This window comes from Myotis nattereri (genome assembly GCF_964212035.1).
Source record: "Myotis nattereri genome assembly, chromosome: 13".
Classification (NCBI taxonomy): domain Eukaryota; kingdom Metazoa; phylum Chordata; class Mammalia; order Chiroptera; family Vespertilionidae; genus Myotis; species Myotis nattereri.
In genome coordinates this window covers 36,114,009-36,124,146 of record NC_138088.1, presented here as the reverse complement: position 1 = coordinate 36,124,146, position 10,138 = coordinate 36,114,009, and positions in this window count along the sequence as shown.

Sequence of the window (10,138 nt, the reverse complement as noted above, 5' to 3'; positions counted from 1 at the left end):
TGTGTTCCACCAGTTTTAATGTGTTCTTTTAAATACAATTTAAATAACTTCCAATTACCACTTGATTTCTTCTTTGATGACAGATTACTTAAATGTGGCATTTCTGAAGTTGCAAACATATGAGTATTCTCATCTTTTTGCTACTGATTGTCATGTGGAAATAAATGTTTGTGGAAATAATATTAGATGATATGAAGACCTAAGTTCGTTTCTGCTGGTATCTGGGGACATAGGAATTCAGGATAATCTTTAAAGATTGATATGATTCAAAGGTGAGTTGCAGTCTGCGAGTGCCTGTTGATTTCTAGGAAGCTCCTATTCCTTGGGTGTAGCTCCCCAGGGTCCTAGAACAAAGCTAGAGGCATTTACCAGTCTCTTTGGCATGCCAGGGCTTTCTGTTTGGCTCTTTAAGACCACTTGGCTTCCACCAATCAGTTATCCCCTGGAATTGGAAAACTTCCCTATCAGAATGGCAGCCTTAAACACTCTAAGTCGACCTCCAATTATCCCAGGATCTTTGCCTCATAATCCTCACTATCCTATGAGAGCTAGAATGCCCTTAGGAAGCTACATTTTACTTTTGATATTGCTTTTCTAATTGTCCCCAATGGAAAGGTCTGTCTGTGTTCCTTAGTGTCTGACTATTTAAAAATGGAAGTTTTATTTAGTTCTATTTCATCTCTGTCTAGTCAGTTTTGATAGTAACATGGCCTTATCTTATACTTAAGAACCCTCTTTTATTTATTTAAACATTAAAACATGCTTATTATATATTATGTATCTGATAATTCCAATACCTGAAGTTTTGTGGATTTAATTCTATAGTGCCTTCCCCCTGCCACCCCCCCCCGCCCCCCCAGTTGGCATTTTTACTATGGTATCTTTTACTAGTACCTCGTGAGTTTAGGGATTTTTCATTATGTGCTCATTTTTCCTAAGAACTTTATTTGAATTCGTGAGTTCTGGGCTTAAAATATGTTAACACAGAAAGGATTTTCTTTTGCTGCTGCTGGGCTCCTGGGAGCACAACAAATCTGCAAACACTTTAAATTAAAATTTTAGTTTAGATTTTCCTGGTCTACACCGATCATTTGCATTTTCACCCAAATTTGCCTAGTCACGGGTTTGTGATTAGGAATTCTAAGGGGAGACTTTTTCCCAACTCCTTCCACTGCCAAGGCCAAGAGAACCGGTGTGCCTATGGTCTCCTTCAAGGTGCAAATCTTTCATGGGGGTGGGGATGGGGATCCAGGCTTAACTGGGGATTCTGATTGACATCTCACCTTATTCTCATGGGATGGTTTCCTGTCTTCCTTAGGCATGTTAAATCCCAGGCTCTAGACCTGCTGGGATTAATAGTAGACTTTTGCCTGCTTTTTAAATTTTTTAATGAGATATAATTGACATATAACATTGTACGAGTCTAAGGTATAAATGTGTGGGTTTGGTACATTTGCATATTGCAATATGAGTGCCACAGTAGCATTAGCTAACACCTTTATCATGTCACATGTTTGTAATTTTTTTGTGTTGATAACAGTTAAGATTTATTCTCATAGTAACTCTAAAATAGACAATACAGTCACATTTGTCATATTATGTCACATTTGTTACACACCACCCCTTCCCTGTTTACATTTGCCTACCTAGGTCTATATGAGACAAATACATTTTGACTAAAATGAAGGGATTCAGCCATTAATCTGGAAGTCTAGTGTATTGCAGCAGGTCAAACAATAAGTAATAGATTAGACTCTGTATCACTAAAATGTACAATGTTTGTTAGACATATCAACCGTTTCCATGCCCTGATTTGTTGCTATTGCTTTAGGTATAAGAATGATATATCTATTTTGGTTTTGGCTCATCTTGCCATCTCACTGGTGCTTTATCTTTGTTCAAGAATGCCAACCATAGCTGGCATAGCTCAGTGGTTGAGCATTGACCTGTGAACCAGGAGGTCACGGTTCAATTCCTGGTCAGGGCATATGCCCAAGTTGGGGGCTTGATCCCCAGTGTGGGACATGCAAGAGGCAGCTGATCAATGATTCTCTCTCATCATTGATGTTTCTATCTTGCTCTCCTTGTCACTTCCTTTCTGAAATAAATAAAACATATTTTAAAAAATTAAAAAATGCCAAGCATATTTAAAAGATAGAAGGCATTATTTTAGAATTAGAGGCTAGTATACGAGTACAGTTAAGCTATGGTGGCATGCAATTGTGATTATAATCAGCTCCTTTCTTGGTATGTTCTCTTGAGGATGGGATTACAAAGCAGAGGACATAAGTATCACCAGTCACACTGATACATTACTGAAACTTTTATCTTGGAGCATTAAAAAAACTCAGAATCTAAAGAGTCATTTAGGATTGTTAGGGAATTTACTAACTGAGTGATTTGTGTTACAATTTATTAATTCTATTTTAGCTACAAAGGGTCTCATTCTAGTAATCAGATGACTTACTGACATTGAGAAGTCCCACAATCTAGGAGAAATAGAAGCAGACAACTAGTTCTAATGGCTAAACCAAGCTTCTTCCAAGAATTTTGTTCAGTTTCTAAATAATGAGATGTGCCAAGTTTATAGTAGTGGGGCCCATTGCATTATTGTCCCGCTTGCTCTACAAGTTGATTTAAAACTTGAAATATATCCAGAACATCCCTCTGAGGTCAACCAAGCACAATGCGTACTAGAACACATTTGTTATTGTTCTAAGCTCTCACTGGTATCCGCATATATCATCCTTCTTATATGAACACGACAGGCTATAGTAATTCACCATAAGAGGGAGGTGGGGGTTGGGAGGTTGATCAGGAATGAAGATAGATGTGATGTAAAGTACCCACCGTCTACCAGTTGAGCTAGCCCAACACCTCGTCTGGTGACAATAACAAGAGAAATAATAAGCAGATGTTACCATAGCGTTTTATAATTTACAAAGAGGTTTTTATTTACCTTATCTGGTTGTGATCCTCCCAAGAGCCCCTTGAAGTAGACAAGAATTATGAATGTTTTCTTCTACACACGAGGAAACCAAGGCTTTAGAGAGATTGCACGACACAGCTGACACTGAACTCCAAGTATCCTGATCCTCAACCGAGTGTCCTGTCCCTACCCCAGTGTAGCTATTTGGCAGGACTCTTACTGTGGCTGGAGGAGAGTTCAAACAAAACAGAGGGAGGACCTTGGCCACCTGCTCTTAACCAGGTCTGTGGCACACTTTCCTGGCCCTGTCATGTTATGACTGCAGGGATTCTTGTGTTATTGTGACCTCCATGTGCTTAACCAATACCATAAGCATCAGTTATTTTGAAAAAAAACAACAACACATCAAAAACTTTTACCAGAAAGTATTTAGTGAGTGCAACGAATGGATTGGGAAAGTGAGGGGAGGGGAGGTGATGCGTTAGAAGTCATTCTTTTATCTTTTCTTTGTTTATTCCTATTTTTATTAGGTAAGTTAATCTTTTTCCTTGCTTCGCTGTGGTATCAAATTCTCTGGAATATTCCTCCCATTTCTTGTCTTCTTTTATTGTCCTGCCATTGGTTGAGAATGGATAGAGAAGGATAATATACCAGAGGGAGTCATTTTATTCTTTTTTGGTGGCTGCGTAGGCCTAGAGCCCAGTGAAATGACAAATAGCGTTCCTCGAAGAAACCCGAGCAAAGTGAGATGCGTGTTTGGAAAGTTTTCTTTCCCTTGTATGAAGACCTGGGCACTCCTGTGAGCCACCTTTCTATGTCCCCTCCAGGGTTGTCCCTGCAGGCCCTTGTCCAAGAGGAGATTAGCTTCCTGCAACATTAACTTAGGAATTGTCTGTGAGAGAGATCATTGTGGCCTGAGAGAGATCAGACAGCACTATAAGATTCATTGATTTGGCATGTTTGGACCAAAAGTTTCTTGTTCTCTTTAAATGTTATTGAAAATAATTTTTTTTTAAAAAAAAAATTATGGGTGCTTCTCTTTTTCAGGTGCCATAGCCAACCCGCCACAAGCCCTGGATGACCCATGTTTTCAGTCATGTATCTTCATTCCTCTCTGTGTGGTCCCACCATTGCCCTGTTCCAGCTTCTGTAGTTCTCCTGCGTCAGCCTATCAAATTGCTAACTGGTCTTTCTGCCTCCATTTTGCCCCCCACCCCACTTACCCTTTAGAGTGCTATCTCAGTGGGATTGTTATAAAATGGCATTCTAATCGTGACATTCCATGTTTAGACACTGCCATTGTCTACTTATGCTTTTTGGAAGTTTAGCATAAGCTTTCCAGATGTTGGGTTACCTAGGTCTACATGAGGCTTATATGTGATGGAAATATTTGAGAGGGGCAAGGATATAATCTGCTGCCTTGTGCTATATATGTAAAATGTTATTTATTTATTTAAAAATATGTTTTTATTGATTTCAGAGAGGAAAGGAGAGGGAAGGAGAGATGGAAGCATCAATGATGAGAGAAAATCATCGATCGGCTGCCTCCTGCACGCCCCCTACTGGGATCGAGACTGCAACCCGGGCATGTGCCCTGACTGGGATTGAATCGTGACCTCCTGGTTTATAGGTCAGTGTTCAACCATTGAGCCACGCTGGCCGGGCTAAAATGTTATTTATTTTTTAAAAAAGAACAGAATTAGACTCTTGAACTGTACCTGCTTCGTAGAAACAGTAATGGCCATAAGAAGATATGAAGTGGAATATCAGGGAGAGCATTCCGGCTCACTCAGTTCTCCACACACTGCGGGTGCTGCTCTTGTGCATGGCTCTGAGACGGTCATTCCAGGCCAGTCCCCATCCATCATGTTCTGGGAGCAGCTGCTGAGGACTTTCCAAGCCCCCGTGGTTTGGGCTACTTTTAGCTCGCCTCTGGATTTCCTGGTATTTTATCCACAAGTGCATCACAGAGGGGGTGGCACCCCAACACTTACCACAGGATTTCAACCTCATTTCACAATTTCCCAGTAGTGTCAGAAAATGGTTCCTCTTTCCTCTAACTAGAAGACTTTTTTTTAAAAAAAAGGAGCTTGGACTTCTTTCTTCTAAACACAGAAAGCTTTAAAATTAAGTAGAAAAATCTTTCATAAGGATTGTTTATAGACTAAGGAGCTCTTTTGCGCTCCCCTCAGTAACAACGCTGAGCGCAGTCTTTCGTAAGTGTTTGTGGAGTGTTGTTTTTCTTATGGGGTGGTCATTTGGTTCATAAGATTGAAGAATGAATGAATGGCTCACTGCAAGCTGAAGGGGACCTAATGAAAATTGTTCCAACATTTGACAAGTGAGGAAATGAAGGCCAAGTATAAGATGGTAGAATAAGAGGGTCCTGGGTGCATATGAATAGAGGAGGCTCCGAACTGGAAGAAAGAAGGTGGGGTAACATTTGAAAAGACATCTGTGATTCTGATTAAGCAACCTTGCCTAATGGGGTCTGCAGGCTGATAAGACACACAACACTGGGTCCTGAGGTTCTCCAGGGTTTTAAATCCAGGTGATTTTGTGATTGCTCTCTGAGCACTGTAATTTGATCTCCTGTTTGTTTCAGAAACATTTGATGTAGAGAAGGGAAGTGACTTGATTTACAACAGCAGCAACTCTGGCACATTCATAACTGACTTCTGTTTTAAAGGGAAGAGGTTGGGGTTTTAACTAGTAGTGGAATCATTTCTCCTTGACAGAGGAAGGAACTGTGATTCAGTTTACCCTGGGTCTCAGTGTTAGCACATGCACGCGCGCGTGTGCGCGACACACACACACACACACACAACGCATATAAAAAAACCCCAAAATGGGCTCAATCTGGAGTCACTTATGCTAAGCCTCATGTTTCCAACCCAAGACTTAACTTAATGAAAGTTTTAGTCTTCCCAGAAATGGAATCTCAAACCAGTCATTCAGGAGTCACCTGATCAGCACAAATTAGGTCATCTGCCTGTTTGACCCCTGTCACCCCCCAGAGGGGAGTCACTTGGCAATAACCAACCTGGATCCTGCTTTCTTCTACCTAAAAACGCTTTCATTTTGTGCAGCTCCTCGGAGCTCCTTTCCATCTGCCAGATGGGATGCTGCCTGATGCATGAATTGCTGAACAAAGCTGATAAGATCTTTAAAACTTACTCAGTTGAATTTTATTTTATTTTATTTTTTTAATATATTTTATTGACTTTTTACAGAGAGGAAGGGAGAGAGAGATAGAGTTAGAAACATCGATGAGAGAGAAACATCGATCAGCTGCCTCCTGCACACCTCCCACTGGGGATGTGCCTGCAACCAAGGTACATGCCCTTGATTGGAATAGAACCTGGGACCTTTCAATCCGCAGGCCAACGCTCTATCCACTGAGCCAAACCGGTTATGACTGAATTTTGTTTTAAATAATATACATACTATATGCATATTGCAGGTAGATACTAATAGTATTCCCCTGAACTTGTGGATGTTCCCTGAGTTTTTGGCATTAGTGTCTCTTGTTATCTCAGCAGAGGACTCCCGATCCTAGATTTCAGTCCAGTGGAAACTAGACCCTCACCCCTGAGTGACTCTGGCCACAGAGACAGTGGGGAGAGGGGCAGGTGGATTGGACACCAGTGGACACTTAGATGGGGGGGGGGCTTATTAAGTATGCCAAAAAGATAATTTTGATAATCCACCCTTAGTTATAAAATATTCTCTATCAAAAGAACAGGAATTTCAAGAACATTTCATAAACAATGCCTGAAAAGGTGAGAGTAAAAAAAAACAAAAAAAACTTTCCATGTAAATGAAATCGACAATGTCCTTTAATACCTTCCTCCCTCATTTTCCACCTTATTTAAAATTAATACTTGTCTTAGCATCAATTACTCTTCCCAGGAACTAGACGCCAAGAGCTGACTTATCGGTGCCCTGTCACAGCATCCCTGAGCTGCTGTCTCTATTTCCAAATCGCACCCTCGCAGCTACCCTCAGTTTCCTCCCTCCTCTCCTTCAGGTCTCTGCTCAAACCTCCCCTTAAAAAGCAAGGCCTTCTCACGCTTTTAAAATTTAATTTAATTTTCTAAGAGAATGATCCCTTACCTCCCCTTTCTCAGCACTCGCTGTTCTCCTATCCTGCTCACTATTTCTTATCACTACTCTACTTATTTGCCTGATTATGGTCTAGCTGACTCCACTAGAAATTAAACTCCCTAAGGATAGGAATTTCTATGTGTGCTGTTTACTGCTGTGATCTTAGCACCTAGAAGACGATGGTGGTGCATAGTAGCTGCTCAATAAACATTTGTTGAATTAATGAAGTATATGAGTAAATGAAATCATTAGAGAAAGGACTATTAGAGGAAATAAAAATAAAACATAAACATGAGCTTAACCACTCCTCCTGGTTCTAGGGTGCTCAGATCCCATCTTCTAAGACAGAGGTAAAGAATGTTAGGCACTTACCAGTGTGGGACCAGAGTCTGTGTTATACCGATAGGTTAAGGACAAAAGGGCAGGGGCACTTGGCTGTCTCTTGTACCTAGGAAACAGGGATACAAAACAGCTTGCAGTGGTTCTCAACCTGTGGGTCGCGACCCCTTTGGGGGTTGAACAACCCTTTCACAGGGGTCGCCTAAGACCATCAGAAAACACATATATAATTACATATTGTTTTTGTGATTAATCACTATGCTTTCATTATGTTCAATTTGTAACAATGAAATTGGGGGTCACCACAACATGAGGAACTGTATTAAAGGGTCACGGCATTAAGAAGGTTGAGAACCACTGGCTTAGGGATTGTGGCTCTTCATCACTCCTCAGCTTTTTTCTCAACTTCTCCAATAGTCTTGGCCAGTGGTCGGCAAACTGCGGCTTGCGAGCCACATGTGGCTCTTTGGCTCCTTGAGTGTGGCTCTTCCACAAAATACCACGTGCGGGCATGCACGTACAGTGCGATTGAAACTTCGTGGCCCATGCGCAGAAGCCGGTTTTCGGCCTGGGCGAGTCTATTTTGAAGAAGCGGCGTTAGAAGAAGTAGGGGTACATTCGCTGAGGTTGACCCCTCAGGTTGAGGACGTTTTTAGCAAAAGACAGCTTAGGAGTACCCTAATTAAGTTAATAACAATGTACCTACCTATATAGTTTAAGTTTAAAAAACTTGGCTCTCAAAAGAAATTTCAATCGTTGCATTGTTGACATTTGGCTCTGTTGACTAATGAGTTTGCCGACCACTGGTCTTGGCCATATTCTTCTGGCACCCTCACATGGCAGAGAACATGGCTATTGTGAGTTCTAGAATAGAATTATTACAGCTCTCAATCAAGGGGGAAGAAAGAGTATTTTTTCCCAGCCTGCTACACAATCTTAGAAGGTAATTCCAATAGCTCTCACGTGGCCCATTCCTCCACCTAGGACCCAAATGCCAGGAGAGCAGGTGTTATCACTTTTTCTCACTGCTAAATTCCAAGATTCTAGAATGCATGGCACAAAGTAGGTGCTCAACAAATAATGACTGAAGGGATGAATACATCACTGCCACCAGGAGCAGGACGCTGATGGGCAACTGCTCTGAGATCAGTTGGAATGGGGCAGGTGTTCTTACCCCTGCCTCTCACCAAAAACAAACAAACAAACAAACTGAGAGAGGAAGGGGTGCCGGGCAGCTAAAATATTAGGTGCCCACCTTAGAGTCTAAAAGTCGCTATGATTTTTTTTTTTTTTGTCATCAGAAGGAGTGATTTTCCATTTTAATCTTTAAAAAGTCCCTTCTTGGGAGAGCACAGTCTTTGAAGGGAATAAACATTAAGGTTGAAGTAAACTGTGGTTCTCGCCCAGATATAGTCATGATGGAACAAAAATGCCATTTTTTCTAGGTACATAGGTTTTTTTTTTCTAGAAACAAAAGGATTAAATTTATAAAAGGACTGAAGGATGGACACACTGGCACAGTTAGATTGTTTGAGAAGTTGGTTAACAGTATCCCAGCTAATTTATATAAATTTAAATGTAGGAAGGAATATATGCAGTACATTTTCATAAATTAAAAGAATGAAATGTGCTTCATGGGCAACTCAACAACAGTAACTAAAAGTCTTTAAAGTGGTTCATATTTTTTGACCAGCAAAATGAGGAATTTTCCCAGAAGTCACTCCTAAGGAAATAAGAACAAATGTGTAAAAAATTTATAGGGGGTCTGTTACTTATAATAGAAAAAAACAACAACTCCACAACCATTAAAAACCAGGAATTAATCTGTGGTATATCCTATCTAATAAAAGATAAAAAGGGTAATTAACGTACTTCTGCTATGCTTACCATTGGCTAATCAGCGAGATATGCAAATTAACTGCCAACAAAGATGGCGGCCGGCAGCCACGCAGCTGAAGCGAGCAGGAGGTTTGCTTGCTCCAGTGATGGAGGAAGTCAAGGTTCCCTACCTGCCGCAGCCTGGCTCTAAGCTCCAAAAGCAACAAAGTTTCAATTATAGAAGCCAAACAAACCCCAGATACCTGCTTTCAGCCAGCCACGGCCTCAGAGCTGGGAGCGCCAGTGATGGCAACAGAGTTTCAATTATAGAAGGTAAATAAATCCCAGAATTAAAAAAGAAGAAAAAAGGAGAGGCTGGGAGCTTCAGTCACAGGCCAGCCTGAAAACGGCCCTCAGCCCCTCACCTAGACTGGCCAGGCACCCCAGTGGGGATCCCCATCCTGAAGGGGGTGTGGCCAGCCTGAAAACAGCCATCAGCCCCTCACCCAGGCTGGCCAGGCACCCAAGAGGGACCCCCACCCTGATCTGGGACACCCTTCAGGGCAAACCAGCTGGCCCCCACCCATGCACCAGGCCTCTATCCTATATAGTAAAAGGGTAATATACAAACTGACCCTAACAGCAAAAAGATTGGGAATGACTGGTCACTATGACACACAGTGACCACCAGGGGGCATATGCTTAATGCAGGAGCTGCCCTCTGGTGGTCAGTGCTCTCCCACATCGGGGAGCTCTGCTCAGCCACAAGCCAGGCTGATGGCTGCCAGTATAGCAGATGGTGGGAGCCTCTCCTGCCTCCTCAGCAATGCTAAGGATGTCTGACTGCAGCTTAGGTCTGCTCCCCACTGGCAAGTGGACATCCCCCGAGGGCTGCCGGACTGCCAGAGGGATGTCTGATTGCCAGCTTAGGCCCAATCCCCCGGG